Source organism: Hippocampus guttulatus, chromosome 8 (assembly GCF_054856545.1).
Source record: "Hippocampus guttulatus isolate MCC_2025c chromosome 8, RoL_Hgut_1.0, whole genome shotgun sequence".
NCBI classification, from domain to species: Eukaryota; Metazoa; Chordata; class Actinopteri; order Syngnathiformes; family Syngnathidae; genus Hippocampus; species Hippocampus guttulatus.
The window spans coordinates 11,800,460-11,817,920 of NC_141268.1; positions in this window are offsets into that span (position 1 = coordinate 11,800,460).

Genomic DNA, 17,461 nt, shown 5'->3' on the forward strand with positions numbered 1-17,461 from the left:
ATTGAACACTCCAACAGCACGCACGATCTTTGTGGGGTTAAGCGGCCCGCATAATGGATGGATGGATGGACATTGAGGCCTGCTGTTGTCCAATGAGATGTTTGAGGAAAATCAATGGGTGGTGGCTTCTGGCTCGTGCTCAAATGTAAAGGTATTTTCTACATTGACTTTTTTTTGTTTGTTTGTTTGTTTGATGTGCAACATTAATATTAAAAAAACAATCTGTTGTTTTGTGTCAGAGTATGAAGCACAAAACATAGTGCCAGGTGTTCAAGGTGGCCGATTAGCCTTTATGGGCTAGTTATGGCTGACTCTTGTATCCATCCAATATTAGGAGTCTATCAATGATGTGGAGATTTAGATTTAGACATTCTTTCCACGCTGCTGTTTTTTTCGCGACCACCAGTCAAACTAAGTGATGCCGACAGGCTGGGATCCCTCAAGTCAAGACTGATATTTGGACTTAATGAATTCCGGAGAACCACCTGAACCCTCGACACATGGCAAGGATGAAGAAAGAGAGAGAGGGAGAGAGAGTAGGACAGACTAAGTATTTATTTACGCTGTCTTTTGCCACATTCCTACTCATGTTTAGCTATAAGAAACACGCTCTTTGTTGCTCGCTGAAAAGGTCATCAGTGAAATAGGTTTAGCATTCGTTGCATACAGTTCAAAAAAGCGACATTTTCAACAGTATACCGGGCAGCAAACGGAATCACTTCCACTCACCATTTGAATGCAAATCCCATGCTGTGATAAATGAAATTTGCCCTGATGTGTTGCTAGGCAACAGAGTGGTCGGCCAGTTGGTTGGTTGAAGCCCTTTGACCATGTTAAAAAGGAGCACAGGAGACCCAAAATTGCAGAGGAATTGTGATGAATTCAACCAATGAGGAGAGCACGTTTTGCATTTGGGGTCCAGGACTGAATATCATCATGAAGTTCACTGAGGGCAAGTCTCCATGAAGGGGCCTGTAGACTGGCATCAGACGGATGCGATCGGACACTGTGTTAGACCCAGGGGTCAGGGAATGACACTTAGGGCAGGTCGACAAAAAACAAAGAGCTTGTGAAAGTGTGAACTTGTTCCAGTTTGGGAAAGTTTCACAAACATTTACCATAGTGGTTTGCAATACTCAGTGTCGTGCTGGCAACAAAATTCAGCCCGAGAATATGCATCGATGGCGACCATCATTTGTCTAAAAATAATCAGAGACAAGGGTGCAAGTGAGGATGGTCTGAGCGACCGTCATGCGTTGAAACGTTGTTGTTGATGGGCTGTCATGTAATGGGGCCAGGCAGTCACGTGCAGAAAAATAAGCATTGACAGCGGGGTGGGGCCGGCCGGAAAATACATCGGCCGTTCGAGAGAATTAACATATTTATATGTTAAGCTTTTGTTGTCCTGCTTCCAGCTGCCACTTTTTTTCCCCTTTTTATTTTTTATTTTCGTCATCTGCAAACAAGTCAGAGTTCTTTCCACCTCCTCATCACGTGAGATTCTTCTGACCAAACGCAAGTGCCGACTTTGCAGCCCACTTCATAAAAGGCTCTTCTATTTTGGTAAAATAACTCAGTTTTGTTTTATTGTAAACCCCCTTAATCGTTTACATTTATTTTTTTGTCATTTACTCTTCGAAATCCAAAATTTGATGCAGTGCCCCTAGAGGCGAGCGGGTGTAATGAAGGCATTTGCCCACATCACGATGAATTGTCCACACTCTCGCAAGTGAATCCCCTTCTTGCTACATCAACACTTTAATAGTGTCATTTGTCTACCTGGTTTACAAGTGCACACAAGATCCAATATGATTGTTTCAATGTTTGTAAATACCCGACTATGACGACCTCTGTGACGATATGATAACATTGATCTTTATCTCTGTAATGTTGCCGCCTTTTGCTGCTTTTATGGTGCATAAACAGTTTGGACAGGCTTTGTTTTGATACGATTTTGAATCCAGTGAAAAGGTAAGCATTTGTTTTGATTTTCTGCTTGCACACGCAAACACACACACACACACACACACACACACACACACACACGTTTTAATTCAGATTCTCAGTCTTTGATGAAATTACGTTTAAAATGTAAAATGCAGACAGCTTTTATGAATCACCGTATTTCTTCTGGCTCAATCTGTGGTGCCAGTATTTCAGGATTGATCATTGCAGAAGTCTGGATCAGCTGTTTACCTTTGCCACCATTTTGACCTTTCTGGTTCACAAAGCCTTAATGAGCCTCGATGTGAAGAACTCATCGGGTTTTCACAAGATAGAGCCAGCAAAAACACACACACACACACACACACTGAGAGAGAGAGAGAGAGAGAGAGAGAGCCTTACTGTCTAAGTCGAAGTGTCTAAGTGATCATAATATTCTTAGGCTTCAGGTCATGGCATAATACTACTACAGTGGCAACACGAGTCCAAGATGACATGATCCAGCTCCCAATGACCTTCAACAGGATAAGAAGGATAGAAAATTGATGGATGGAGAATAAAATGTTAAAAGTAATCATAATGCATGAATAAATGCCTTTTTTTGATTTCACATCTCACCTTGCATCTCTTTCTCGTCTCGCCTTGCAACTTCAAGTCTGGTGCAGGTTAGTTCAGCATAATTGGCTGTGTAATGAGGTAATCACACAGCTCCTGCACATCGCTAAGCCCCACCAGCACTTCATTTCCTGTAGGAACGCTCTAATAAGAAACCTAATAGATGATGTGTTGCTGAGGTCACTTTGAGTTTAAACAGGCGGATCCGGTTTGCCTGTCATGGATGGTGGGCACCTGCCAGTTTGCATGTTTTTTCTAGGTCCTGTAGTATGGCCAGAGAAGAGATACAAACTCATCGTTTATGACACCCTTCTGACCTTAGTATGAAGAATGGATCAACCATTTCTGAAGAGCAGATAACATATACGAGATAACAGAGGTAGTCCGTGTGTGGTCGCACGCGATCATGAGGCCTACTCAACTGCTCAAGTAAGTGCATTGTCCTCAAAAGGCTGGAGGATTGATCATTTCTTCAATAGTGTGTGTGTGGGAGCCAGTGATGGACCTCCGCATTGACAAAATAATGTAAATCAGGCACACTTAAAATATTATTCCTACATTAAGATATGGTAAATGTAGTCTTCTGCAAAAATATTTGTATTACTATTATATTTATTGTATTGAATATACATATTAACACAAACAAATATATACCTATGAAATATACAGTGGCGTAAATGTCGGCAGGGCAACTTGTGCGATGCACCAAAGCCCATGAAGTAAAGGGAAGAAAAAAAAAATCGTCTGTCCAGAATTCCCACAGACCCATGATTTTGTAAGTAGAATAATGTTGGGCAGGCCAGTCACACTGAGTGGCTGGTAGAGCAGGAGGAAATGAGGATTTGTTCTATCAACTGCCAGCCATGATGAGTCTCAATGACGTGAGAGGAATAAAAATATATTTTTTTAAAAGTAGCAAGATGAGATCCATCCATCCATCCATCCATTATCCGTTCCGCTTTATCCTCAAAAGGGTCGCGGGGGGTGCTGGAGCCAATCCCAGTTGTCTTCGGGCAGTAAGCAGGGGACACCCTGAACCAGTTGCCAGCCAATCGCACGGCACACACAGCCGAACAACAATCCACACTCACATCGAGGAGTGTTTAATCAGCCTGCCATGCTTGTTTTTGGAATTTGGGAGGAAACCGGAGTACCTGGAGAAAACCCACACAGGCCCAGCGAGAGCAAGCAAACTCCACACAGGAAGGCCGGGGCTGGGATCGAGCCCATGACCTCTGCACTGTGAGGTCGACTCGCTAATCACCGGGCCACCCTGAAAGTCATTAAGATGACAAAAAGCAATGACTGACTCAAATGTGACATAACCACTGGACCACCGGACTGCCAAGATGAGATTAATTTTAAAATGACGAACTAAAGCATGGCAAAAACTAGCGTCCCGCTGGAGTCGAGAGGTAGTTTACCAACTAACTCCATCAGTGAAGTGGCATTTACCCTATTGTCACATCCTGGGCAGTTAAAGGAGACTGCCCTGTCAGCGCAGCCTCAGAGGATGAATTCGGCGGATTTGGCGGTGCACCTGTTGCAGGGACTATTCTGCCCATATACTGTATCTAGGACTGTTAAATTTTACTCTGCCTCCTGACGCCATGTCAAAAAGTTACATAACAGCAGCTGGCTCATGTACTGTAAGCCTGTATCTATCTATCTATCTATCTATACACACACACACACACGTACACACACACACACACACACACACACACAGGGCAGCACTGTGGTGACTGGTTAGCACATCTGCCTCACAGTGCAGAGGTGGAGGGTTGGATTCCGGCTCCGGCCTTCCTTTGTGGAGTTTGCATGTTCTCCCCATGCCTGTGTGGGTTTTCTCCGGGTAGTCCGGGTTTCCTTCCACAACCCAAAAACATGCATGGCAGTTAATGAAACAAACAAAATTGTCCCTAGGTGTGATTATGAGCACAAACGGTTGTTGGTCGATCAATGTGCCGCCTGTTACAAAACCAATGTTCAAAACGTTGTGATGCATTTCTGTATTTTTACATTCAGCTGTAGTAAGTTTCATTGGGGTTAAATGGTAAGCGGAGTGGCGGAAACAACAGAAGTAAAACTAAAAAGACTGGTCTTACGTGAGTAGTGCGACTTTTGCGTGAGTGTGTGTGCATGTGCGCGTGCTCTCAGTTACATAACGCAGAACATGTGTTTATGAGGAATGTTATTGAATATGAGCGCGTGGAGAAAGGAAGGAGAGCAGGTGTCAGCAATCTCCACGCGCTCCCCCTACTTATCTGCTATTCACCCGGCCGGTTTCCATGGTAACCGTTGAATTGATTGCCACATGGATGATTGACGCCATACACCAGTCGCTGGCCTCATAATGGACGGCCACTCAAGAGAAATAATAGTACATTAAAAATGGAGCCCAGCCTTGTATGTATCAAATCCATCACTGCGCATTCAAGCTTCTTTTTTCAAGCTTTCTTTCCGGTTGGCTGCATGCTCAATTGTACTAAATAAGTACAAATGCTTTTCTATGCATATGTATGAAAATATGAATGTCAAGTATAAAAACAATGGAAAACATTGAATATTCTATTGTTGCGTTTGATCATGCACGCAAATCAATACTTTTCGAAGACAGAGAAATTAAATATTCTTGGAAGACTAGGTCAGTGAACGAATCTTTTCATTCACTGGAGACACAACTGAAGTTCGAAAACATACAAACAAGCAGCACGTGAAGACTTTTTGAAGGCAAGTAAACGGAATATTCTCCATTAATATCAACTTATGTTTCACTCACTGGAGACCTTTTAAAGGCAAACAAACGGAATAATCTCCACTGGCCATGTCAGTGGCCTGATCTTGCGTAAAAAGAACTGCATCTCCCTCAATCAAGACACAAATAAACAATGAACCAATTGAAGGCAACTACCTGAAACAGTTCTCAATCTCCAACGCCTGATGTCAACCAAACAGAGCATGCTTTACCAGACAAAAGTCAAAGGCAGAAATAAGCACTCACTGAAGACTTTTTAAAGGCAAAGAAGTGGCTTGGGCATCTGATTCGGATGCCTCCTGAACGCCTCCCTGGTGAGGTGTTCCGGGCATGTCCCACCGGGAGGAGACCCCGAGGAAGACCCAGGACACGCTGGAGTGACTATGTCACCCAGCTGGCCTGGGAACGCCTCGGGATCCCCCGGGGAGAGCTGGAAGAAGTAGCTAGGGAGAGGGAAGTCTGGGCTTCCCTGCTAAAGCTGTTGCCCCCGCGACCCGGCCCCGGATAAGCGGTAGAAGATGGATGGATGGATGGATGGAAGTGCCAAGCTTTTCAATCACAAGCTCTAGTCTTTGATTTTTTTCTCACGTATGACTTCATTCAGATATTCTCTAATGCCTATTCAAAAAACAAAAAACAAACAAAAAAAAAAACGCTTTCCTCATCTCTGTGATGGTAAACAGACATTTACACGTTCCGGGGAGCAGATGTGTTGTGACATGGCCCTCAGGATTGTTTTCTGGTGATGCAAAGTAGCAATGACAAATGAAAAAGGTTCTGGGCAGCTTGGAAAAAGACAAACGCAGAGGAACACAAGGACCAAATTAACCTTGTCGTAGGTGAGAGGGAAAAGCTAGTCTGAAGTTCCACCACCTAACATGATGGAGCAACCACATCAGTCGAACATCATACATATCTTTTACATTGACGTGCCTCGGTAGGTGCTGCTGTTTTGGGTCGAAATGGAATGCAAATGGACTCAACGGTTAACCTTCAATGTACCTGTGTGAATGATAACATCTAATCAACTGAGACCATTATAGTTACGAATGTACTGGTAGTTTTCTTCTGATGGGAAAGGGCAGATGTCTATTTGAGGGAGGTATTCATTTTTCCAAAGTGGATGACACGCCCAGCCATTAATCAATCAACGATTTGATGAAACACGCTTTTCCTAATTAATGTTCCATTTTTGTACAAAGGAAGGCCTCTTCCAATGCAAGGTACTCTCCATTTGTTGTTATGAGGGTAGATAATGATTAAATTCTAGCACCTGCAAACATATATCAAATATTTTTTTCACTTTCTGTGTTGGTAGTAATACTGGTGTATTAGTTTAGGTTGTCATCATAGACTGAGTTTATTTGTATGAAGTGTTGATCTAAAAATGCATTTGCAAATCATTGCATTCTTTGTTTCATTTACGTTTTACATAATGCTCCAACTTAATTGGAATGGCTGCAAGAGAAAAGACACACAGGACACACATCGCTTATCCAACGTCGATAATGACTCGCTCATTCTGCTTTCAGCAGCCAGGCCCCATTGCAGCAGACAGTCCAAAGTGTGAAATTTTGAAACACGCCTTGAATTCCGAAAAAAAAGTACCATAACGTAATCTGGTGGACACATTTGAAAATTTTAGATTCAATACCGAGAGTCACATTGAAATCCTAACACAAAGGACTGCAATAACTTGGGAATGGGTTTCAATGTCACCAGCAACAAATGAGTATTTTTTTGTTGTTGTTGTCTATTTTGCAATCAATCAATCAATGCAAATGGCAATTTTGAAGGGGGAAAAAAATTCAAGATGACTACACTGGTCAACATGGTTTGCTCACTTTTTTATTCACAGATGCAAAGTAAACTTTTCTAGATGTTTTTTTTTTTTTGGCGCTGATTCTGAATCTGAATTTATCTGTAGCACATTACTTTTTGAAATAATAACAATAATATAACATAATATGTAATATAGCCATACATGTTGTAATATTTATGAACAAGTGGATTTTTTTTAAACGTCACAGCTTTTATAGGTCAAATTTAAAAATGACAATTGAACATATTTCCAAAAACCTGATATGCTAGAAAAATAATAAGTATAAAACAGAGCCACATCTGATTAAAATTTGCAGTGTTATCCTCTCACGCATATGAACCACAATCATTCAAGACATCCAAAAAGGTCTGCAGAATCTTAGAAGGGTTAAGGACAAAGGGGAGAAAAAATAGTTGATAGATAAAAAGGATTTTGAGGGCATTTGTCAGCGTCAGAAAAAAAAAAAGATGATGATGGAGTGAACAAAAAAGGAATTAGAAAAAAAAGATTTAGAAGAAGAGCTGAGTTGGCCTTGTCTGGTGACGACAAGACGCCTCACGGAGGGAGTCAGGGTCAACGATAGAAAACGGGTGGAAGAGTTGGAGGGCGGTGAGGAGCCTGTGGAGGATTAACGACAGTCAGGCGCCGCTGCTGGCTCAACTATTGCATGTCATCATCAACGAAAGGTTAACATAAACGCTAGTGACAGCTCGGCCACGGGCCTCTGAGCGCCTCGGCCTCGCTCGTGACATCGGACGAGATGGAGACGGAGGCAGGGGGAAGGATGGAGTGACAGAGACAGAAGAAGAAAAAGAAGAAAAAGAGAGGATGACCCAGTAAAAAGCATAACGTGACTGTCTGACTTTGGACATGGAGCTCGGAAGCGATGACGTGATGCTGACTCACGAGTCCTGCAGATACGGCGCTTGTCACACGACCCATTTCAAAGGTTGACAAGAGGACACGCGTGTGCAAATGCGTGCAAGAAGATGACAACATGGACTCATTGCACATGTGCGGGTGTATCTGCAGCAATTTTACGTACACCCCCAAAAAGTCAAGTTTTGTTAAACAGCCCGAAATCACAAACGAGGCTCAGATGGCAAAGGAAAAAACGGAAGAAACCTAAGGGAGGAATCAAAGATGGAGAGCTCCGCCTTCCAGGATGCTGAGTGGGCAACATTAATCACATGACATGATGAAAGAGATTAAACAGCATCCAGAGTCCATTTGATGAAGTAAAACACAACAGGTAGACACCTCCAGGGAAGTGGTCCTCCTCAGGTCCTTTCCCAGCCAGTCGATGCAGAATCTCACAGTAACGTCCTCACTTAGCTCATCCCCAGATACCTCCCTCTCCAAACGGGGGATGGAGTGGAAGACAGCTGGAGAAGTGGCAGTAGAACAGGCCAAAAATGAGATGCCAAGTACTGGTTGTGTACTTTAACCAATGAGAGTGTCAAAATATGTCTTATGTTGGTACATAAACTATTCTGCAGAGGTAGCCACTCAAATTTCCACGGGTAGCGCATAAAGTGTCCTTGGGTGTCTTGAAAGGCGCTTATAAATAAAATGTATTATTATTATTATTATTATTATTATTATTGTTGAGCAGTGTCCATGGACCCCTAGTGGTCTGTAGTGTAATTTCAAGGGGCCTGTATAACTAAAATATCTTCTTGAAAAGATCCTGTGAGATTCATAGAAATCGGATTATTTTACTCAAATCTAGCGGAGACATTTAGCTACCTAAACCACATAGGGTAACAGTATGTATAGTTTCGATCAATTTACTTTGACTATTGTTGTTACTGTATTGAACAACCTCTAACAGGAACGCATGCAACGGCATCGAAAATTATTTGTTTGCAAAGAGGAAGTTTCAGTTAGCTTTGCATTTCAGACAAGTAGTATATTTATGACTTGCATAGCTTTACATGTTCGCCCTTTAGCCTCCGCTAATATCAATGATTCCATGAAATGGCCATGATCAATACCGCGAACGTGTGATGTTTGACGGCAGATCGATTTTAATCGCGAGGTGATTGGCAATGGCTTTCTGCTGCTCTCCTCGGAAATCAATTGTTCCGCTTCAGTCCGTGCATTCATTTTAAAGTCATGACAGAATGATCACAAATCCATTTCCATCTTCAGATTCTCATGTGAACAGGGGCTTGTTTTTGGAGCAAAAGGTAAAGTGGGACTGTTTCATTTTTGAAGCTAGGTCGGGAGGCTAAAACTGTTCGACTGAAACTCTGGAATGAGTCGTGTCTAGTAATGTACATTTTAGAGATGTACTGATTTAATATTGTATGTCCTGATAATATTCCTTGACTAATTGGCCTTTTCAGCAGATGGTCAGGAGAGTAGACCTCTCAAGGTCTGCCGCTAGCAGACAAACAGTATCCAATGGTAAACAAGTCCGAAAATGTAAGCTAATAAGAGTATTGGAATGTGGTTTGGAAGGCCAAAAAGGACTTGGGGGGGGGAACAAAGGAGAGTGTGTGCCATTTTGAAATCCTCTCAGACCCAAGCTTGTCAGCCAAAATAAAACCGGACTAATCAAAGAAAGCGACGTCACCAAAGCTGAAACAATTAGAAGACAACAAAACAGCCTCCAGCAAAATTAAAACAAACCAAAAAAAATCATCGCAGCCTTTTACAAAAGACTGAATTCCTGGTCCAGTGAGAATCACCTAAAATGGATTGGAATTTACCAATTACATTCCGGGGCTCCTTCTAAGACAGCATGTTAGCGAAGGAATGGCGAGCATTGGGCACAGGGTGATAGCAGCTTAATGGAAGATTCCAGGCGGGTGAAGCTCCTTGTCGAGTTGACAACCGGAAGTCTTCTGAAAATAGATTCATTTTCTTTCAACTAGGGTTCGCTGTAATCTTGCAGTCGTTCAATCTATTTCACCGTCACGTATTTGCAGTTGGCAGAGGTACAACTGATCATGTTCCTGGTTCCGTATGTAGTGTACGTGTTCACCGAAACTGCGCCAAGATTACAGGAAACATATACGAGAGAATGTAGCTCATGAGACCGAATGCCTCTGAAATCTGCTGGTTACATTGGTCGCAGCGTATCCAGCAGCTTCTAAAATAGCCTCGGACCATATTGCACTCGCAGGAGTGGAGAGCCACTTGATACTGTACGTACAAGAACAAAACAGATAAGAAGGCCTCGGGCTTTGAATTAGGACCGAATTAGCTGCCTCTCTCTCTCTCTCTCTTTCTCCTCCGCGTTATTTCCGCGCAGCCGCTCGTGGCATTGTAAGCCAAGTAAATCCACTCGTTATCGGAAAAGAACATCATTTTATGTTAATAGCCTATCCGTGTTCACACGCCATTAGGCATCGGGAATCTGGCTTTAATGTGCCACATCGTCCACGGAAGCCAACGATACATAAAACAGCTGAAAGAATGACATTTAAAATGATTAATAACCTTCATTATTCAGATTTTTACTGGGATAGGTGAGTTGCGGTACAACAGGACTGGACTAATGGCGCTGTCACGTGATTCGCCATCGGATTAGGAAAGAGGAAATGGAAGAAGAGGAATTGGACACAAAAGCGGTAGCTGGAGTGAATTAAGTGGCAGAGGGGGACAAGAAATAGAAATCAAAGTGGCGGTGCAGGAAATTGAAACGAAGAGCAGAAAGGGAAAGTCGCGCATGTCTCGACGCTCTGCAGACCTGAGGCACCTTTGGCCTGATTCTTTTCAAACTTATCATAAATTGCTCCCTTTTGATGAAGACCGGGGTATTTCTTTGCTGCGACCTCAATATGACTATTGAAGCACATAAATTAAGTTTTGTCCTAATTAAACCTGCTTTACAATGAAAATAAAAGTCTTCACACCAATTTTCAAATGCCGGGGTTTTGTGATTTAAAAAAAAAAGAAATAAAAATAGACCAGAAATCATTGTCTTCACATTGTGAATCTAATTCATTTTTGAAAAGCTTTTCAAGAAGGAAAGTAAAAACCACACCGGGACAGCCGATGAATAATGAAAATTTGAGTATAATTCACAGCCATTATACCTGCACCAATAAAAAAAAAAAAGATCAAAAAATATCTGTGGGAATAAATAGAGATACAGTAAATCTGCATTTTCCATGAAAAAAAATGTTTAGCTGCCCCCACACCCCCCCCCAAAAAAATATTTAAAAAATAAATATTGAAAAAAAGAAATCTGTGAATAGGCAAATCCGTAGGTGCCAAGCTGCAAGCATGCGGGTTTCACTGTAATGTTTTTGCAAAAGTGTTCACACCCGCAGAGAAGTGGTGGGTCACTGTGTTCAGAATCAACCAATCACATTCCGTCGCATGTTGAATTGGAGTCAGTCCACACCTGACACCTGCAGTGGATCTCTTTCCATCTGTGTATGAAAGAATCACCGAATTAAATGCAAATCGTATTTCCAACATTTAAATCATGTGATGCAAACAGAATGACGCTTGTCGCTATATACAGTATATTTTAAAATCCAGTTCAGTACTTTTTTAAAACTTGTATTTAACTTTAAAGTACCGTACAAACATTTCCATTTAATCTGTATGAAGCACAATTTTTACATTTTATTTGAATCATTGAGTCCGCTTTTTTTTCTTTCCTTATATTTAAGCACAGCGTTAATGCCCAAATTGTGCCTAATGTTACAGTAAGTTCACAATAATCAATATACTCTTTTGAAACCAAACCCCATGCATCATTTCGATTAGGTTTGCAAACCACCGGTCGACACTCTCCTCCCAGAGAGATGCGCTTACAGTCCATAGTGATTATCACATATGAATACAAAGATGCAACTTCAGCGCCGTAGTGGCTCTGCATGCGTTTTAACTAAATGGATGGGGTGAGCACAGGATTGTGGGTGGCTCTCCACCGTCAGGCTATTTGTTCTTTCTCCCTCTCGTGGAGTCACCGTGGGTGGACACAACACTTCTTATCTGCAACTCTCTCTGCATGTTTATTTATTTATTTTAAACGTAGCAAAGTTAAATAACCCAGTTAAAAAATCTTCTTAGTGCCGTCTTCTCACAGGGAGGAGGGTTGGATTTGCGAAAAATGAAGCGTCTTATCTGACGTCCACGTACGAGATAGCATTAAGAGAGTAATTACAACCCCTTTGCACGCGTGTCATGGATTATTTCATTGGTTTTCTTGCCATCCATCCTTCCTCGCAAGCGCTTGTTCACATTAGGCTGATAGGTGAGCTGGGGCCTGTCCCGGGTGACAGGCGAAGGGTACACCAAAGACTCAGAACGTTCTGTTTGGTCCAACCCGATGGTCAAACGCTGACCCTTTGTAACATGCCAACACACCCGAATGTTTCAGTCCTTTATAAAGGTCAAGGTCAAGGTCATCTTTATTGTCAAATATGCTTTATGTATGACATACCCTTAAATGCATCAGTTTCCGAAACAGCTGTTACCAATAAACTGGCAGAATGTAAATGACACACAATACCGTTTATTCAAGTCCCTCGTAGTCCATAATGTGAGAATACGTCGCCGGTAAACATTAGTTTCGGTTCATTTCCTTGCGTTTCCTCCAAGGCGCTATGTACGACTGTAATGTACTTTATACTTTCAACAAAATGACTTTTTTAATTTGAATTGGACGTTCAATGGGTTCCCTGAAAAATACAATGTTAAAATTTTTTTAAATGCTCTTTTAAAAAAAAAAATCTACAACCACCACGTGACGTAAGTGTCAAGCGTGGGGTCCATTGCTATTGATAATGCACATTCAATAAATTATTTTCCACGAGTTGCACACACAATTTATTTTGACTGTTCCTGAGCGTGCTGGCTCACGCAACAGACAAAATAAATGTTTGATGTCATGCATGTATGATTTTCGCCTGGTTTTGAATCCGTTTATTTTGGGGCTCTCATAACACACTCTTTCTGAGAACCATGGTGTCACATCATTTTAGTTCGAATCAGCAGCAATTGTGATCACAAACAATTGTTGAAAATAACTTGGAACAGAGAGCAAGCACTACAGCAAGGTGAGACAAGGGGTCGCATGTTTCACCAAATCTCAATAGACGGACAATTTGTAGCATGCTGGAAAAGATTTCCAGTGATATTTGGCAGCTCTGACCTTTTTTGAAACAATATTGTTGGATTGATTTTCCTCCATTTCGACATAATCACCTCCATGTTGAGAGCATGCACACACAACACACCCCCTCAGGTTGCTCAGAGGAACAACTCCATTTCATCTTTCTTCCCCCCTCCCCTCCATGTTTTGCCACCGGTTTCTACATGGTAACCTTTCTAAGCACGAGGTGAAATGTTGTGGGATAGAGTGGCAGCAGTATCAGCAGTGGCGGTACCTCACACGGAGGCATTCGACACACACCCCAACCCACCCGCAGCCAACCTCATCAACATGCATGCTGCCAAGTCCCTATGGACACGTTGAAGGTCCATATACACTTGTGCGTTTGACACGGTGTGTATTACTTGGAAGTAGGGCATCTGAAAGATGGATGTTTTCAGTCGTGTCCTACTTGTATGGTGAGTTTGCAGTTTTAAAATTGCCCGCAAGATTTGAATGTACTCACTTCACTGTGTAAAAAAGTAACTGGCATAACGGCAGATGTGAGTGTGCTCGCGAGTCAATGTGAATGAGCGAGTCAGGCCTTCTGTCTTTGATTGGTTGTTTTACCTCATGCCCTGTGGTTTCATGAAAAAAAAGATCAAAATAAAGGTACGAGACGGTGCCAGAGAAGGCTTTTTTTTCAATGATTCCTCATTTACTACTATTGATTTAAATGGCAACTCCCCTTAAGAAACTGTCTTAAAGTATTTTATTTATGAGTCACAAATGATTGGGCTTGGTGGCATGATTGCAGTGGTTTTCTGAGTGTGAGGTGTCATCAAAAATACAAAGAAAAAAATAATACAATGTACAATTAATGCCATGTGGCAATGGATTTTTGGAGGATGTCAGATTCAATGTGATTTGTTGCAAAAGTTCTCAGACTTTTTAAACTGTTTAAACATATATATATATATATATATATATATATATATATATATATATATATATATATACACAGTATATATTTTTTAATTCTTAAATGGAGAAAAAAAATATGTGAAATGCTGGCTCTGGATGAAAAAAAAAAGTAACCGTAGCTTGTGATTCAGTGATTTCACTCTATGAAGTATGGCCAGTGGATTATAATGCTCACTCGCTGTAACTCAATTTTAATACACTGTATCACGTTTATGATCCCTTTGGACTGGCAGATAAGAATATTCAAAAGATGTCTGTCTCATCCATATCCACACTTTAGATGGAAACATTTCAAAAGACACACACACGCACACACACACACACACACACACACACACGCACGCGCGCGCACACACACGCACACACACACACACACACACACACGGATGCAAGCCTTCTAAGGTCATATTATATTGTTAACCTCAATTACCCTATGCTTTACAACAGAGGGTAGAGGTCAGTTATATATTAGAATAGCTCGAAGTGCTTCAGAAAGATAGTATATCTGTCAGTCTGCCTTCTAATTGCGCCTTGACATGTTTTTGTCCTGACACTCGTCATCACCTCCTGAGCCAATGAGGCTGACAGTCCTGCCAACAATGCAGTAAATCACATGGTTATTTTAGGATGAGCGCCCAAATGTATCTCAAAACAAATGCAAACTTTTGTTTGGGTCAGTTGACTTTGAAGGGGTCAGCTACAATGAACAATTAAAAAAACAACAACAAAAAAATTCCAGTCATGGACAACTTCAACAGTGGTGTACCACAAGCCTTAGTGCTCGGCCTCTTGTTAATTTTAATTCTATTTGAGCTACGTCACCATTTGGAAAGTGACACAAACCAACCATGGAGTACGCTCAATTCATCTTCCACCAGATGCTCACCATCCCGCCAGATCCCTCCTTTGGTTAAAAAAAATAAAAATAAAAAATAGCAAGAGACATTCATGCAATCTTGGTTAATCCTGCCTGGAGAGAGTCTCAGGGCCCTATTTTTGTGGCTAGCACAAGTATTGTGCAACGTGCAGTCTAGCATTGCGCAGTTAGAAATGCATGTAGAATAATAATAACAATAATAATAATAACAATGGTGGCAAGCGGTTGACTGATTAGCACGTCCGCCTCACAGTGCAGAGGTGAAGGGTTCGATTTCGTGTCCGGCCTTCCTATGTGGAGTTTGCATGTTCTCCCGTGTGTCGGGATCCGGAATGCTCCAGAACAGAATTGGATTCCACAAATGTAATCAGAGATAATAGATGATAACAAATGTTTATTAATAGAACGCAAGCCATACCAGAGTGTTTAACTTGCTTGATTGTTGATTATTGATGATTCTAGCGGGATACCTCATGACACATGTGCAAGCTGCAAAACCGTTGCGCTCTGGAGAAGATATATCAAGGAGCAGAAATGTAGTGGTAATCTTTGTTATGGACTTCTGTCTGATTCAAAAGAAAATGAAGGGTGAACTGTGAACCTTGCTGCACTGCCATTGACGCGCTCCCTTGCACAGATTACTATTCAAGCAGTAAAAAGTGTGATTATGGTGGCTGTGAGAGTGTCGGGAAAAAGAGACATTGATTTCTATTATCGTGTTGATCGATGGGAGAAGTGTGAGGAGAGGAGAGTGTTGAAAGTAATGGGGAAATGTCTTTGTGAAGCAATACAATAAATAAGCCCTGGTGGAGATAGTGTCCCATTTTTAAAGTGGGTCTTTAATGGGTTAATGTGCACTAGTGTGGTGGCTTTTGTTTCTTATTGGACTTCAAATCTGCAGACAAAACACATTTGGTTAAATCTTCAAATGGGGCTCTCTGACAGCACCTAAAAAAATAACACCAGACAGAACACTTTATGGTGTGAAAAAGGTGACATCATTAGTTAATCAACTTTGACTCAACCTACTATGACACTATAGTCCACCACAAAAAAAAAAAAAAAAACATGACACTTTCTACAACACAACATACAGTAGAAACACTAGTGTCATGACTGCTCTTCCACACAATCTATTGGCACTCGTGGACCTCTAGTGGTGCGCACATTGTGGTTCAGGACACCCTGCTTTAACAATAAATAAATAAAAAGTGCAACCAGTGTAGGGTGTACCCGCCTACTGTCTGAAGTGAGCTGGGAGAGGCTCCAGCATGCCCGCGACCCTCATGGGGATAAACGGATTAGAAAATGGATGGATGGACGGAGGGAGGGATGGATAGAGGATGACAAAGAAAGAAATACTTAGGTGACTGCAACTTAACTGTCATGCAGTGTATGCAATTCTGTAAGTAATTTATGTGCGATACAAAATTTGAAATGCAGGTGAATTGCTTCGCAAGGTTGATGATGAAATGGTTTTACAACAATACAGTTAACCATGTTTAATTTCCTGTGTACCTGTGGCTAAAGAGCAAAGTGTGGAGAGTCCCTGTCCCATAATAAACAAATAATTACAATAAAAATACTAACCATTATTGATTTAATATTCTAATAACACATGTCATAATAATAATAATATTATTATTATTATTGTAAAATTACTTCTTGAGTCGCTGATGGTATAGCTGTGCATTCGCCTTTACATTCAAGTTCTGTTACCATTGCATGTAAATTTGAGTGTAAATTTTACTTTTGCACAACGGTGTTCTACTTGAGTTCAGTAAAACCCCATGCAACGTTTTGAGCAAATGAAAGTAAAAAGAACAAGATCAAATGTCACCGCTAGAATACGTGTGTATTGTCTATGTAATTAGTGATTATTCATTTTCGCGCCAAAGGTCTTTCGACCTCATTAGATTCCTTGTCTATAGTGTAAATAAAGCGGCAGCGTAATAATTAACTGTATTCTCGAGCCTTTTTTGTACGATGGCCCACCTAACCAGTGACCCATTCAAGGCAGCCAACAGCACTTGACAGGGAAATTAGTGACATTGTTGTTGGCTGGTCCCTCGATGGTTACTTGACCCACTAACATCAAGTGTGTGTGTGTGTGTGTGTGTGTAGCTGGAGGGTTATTGAGGGTGCATAATATGTGACTGTTCTGACCGGGGAGTGGAAGTAGAACTGCAAAGACAGTATGAAAATGAAACCGAACGAGGCCAAGATAAAATGCTGCATACTGGCATAATTTAAAAGCGGATCTATTCATAAAATAATCGCAGTAATGCATCAATGTCCCTTATAATGTGAGAGTTTCCAAATGCATTTTTCACAGTTCAGTTCAAGTCAATTGTTGAGTACAAACGTGAAGTGTGTGTACGTGTGCGAAAGTTGGTAGTG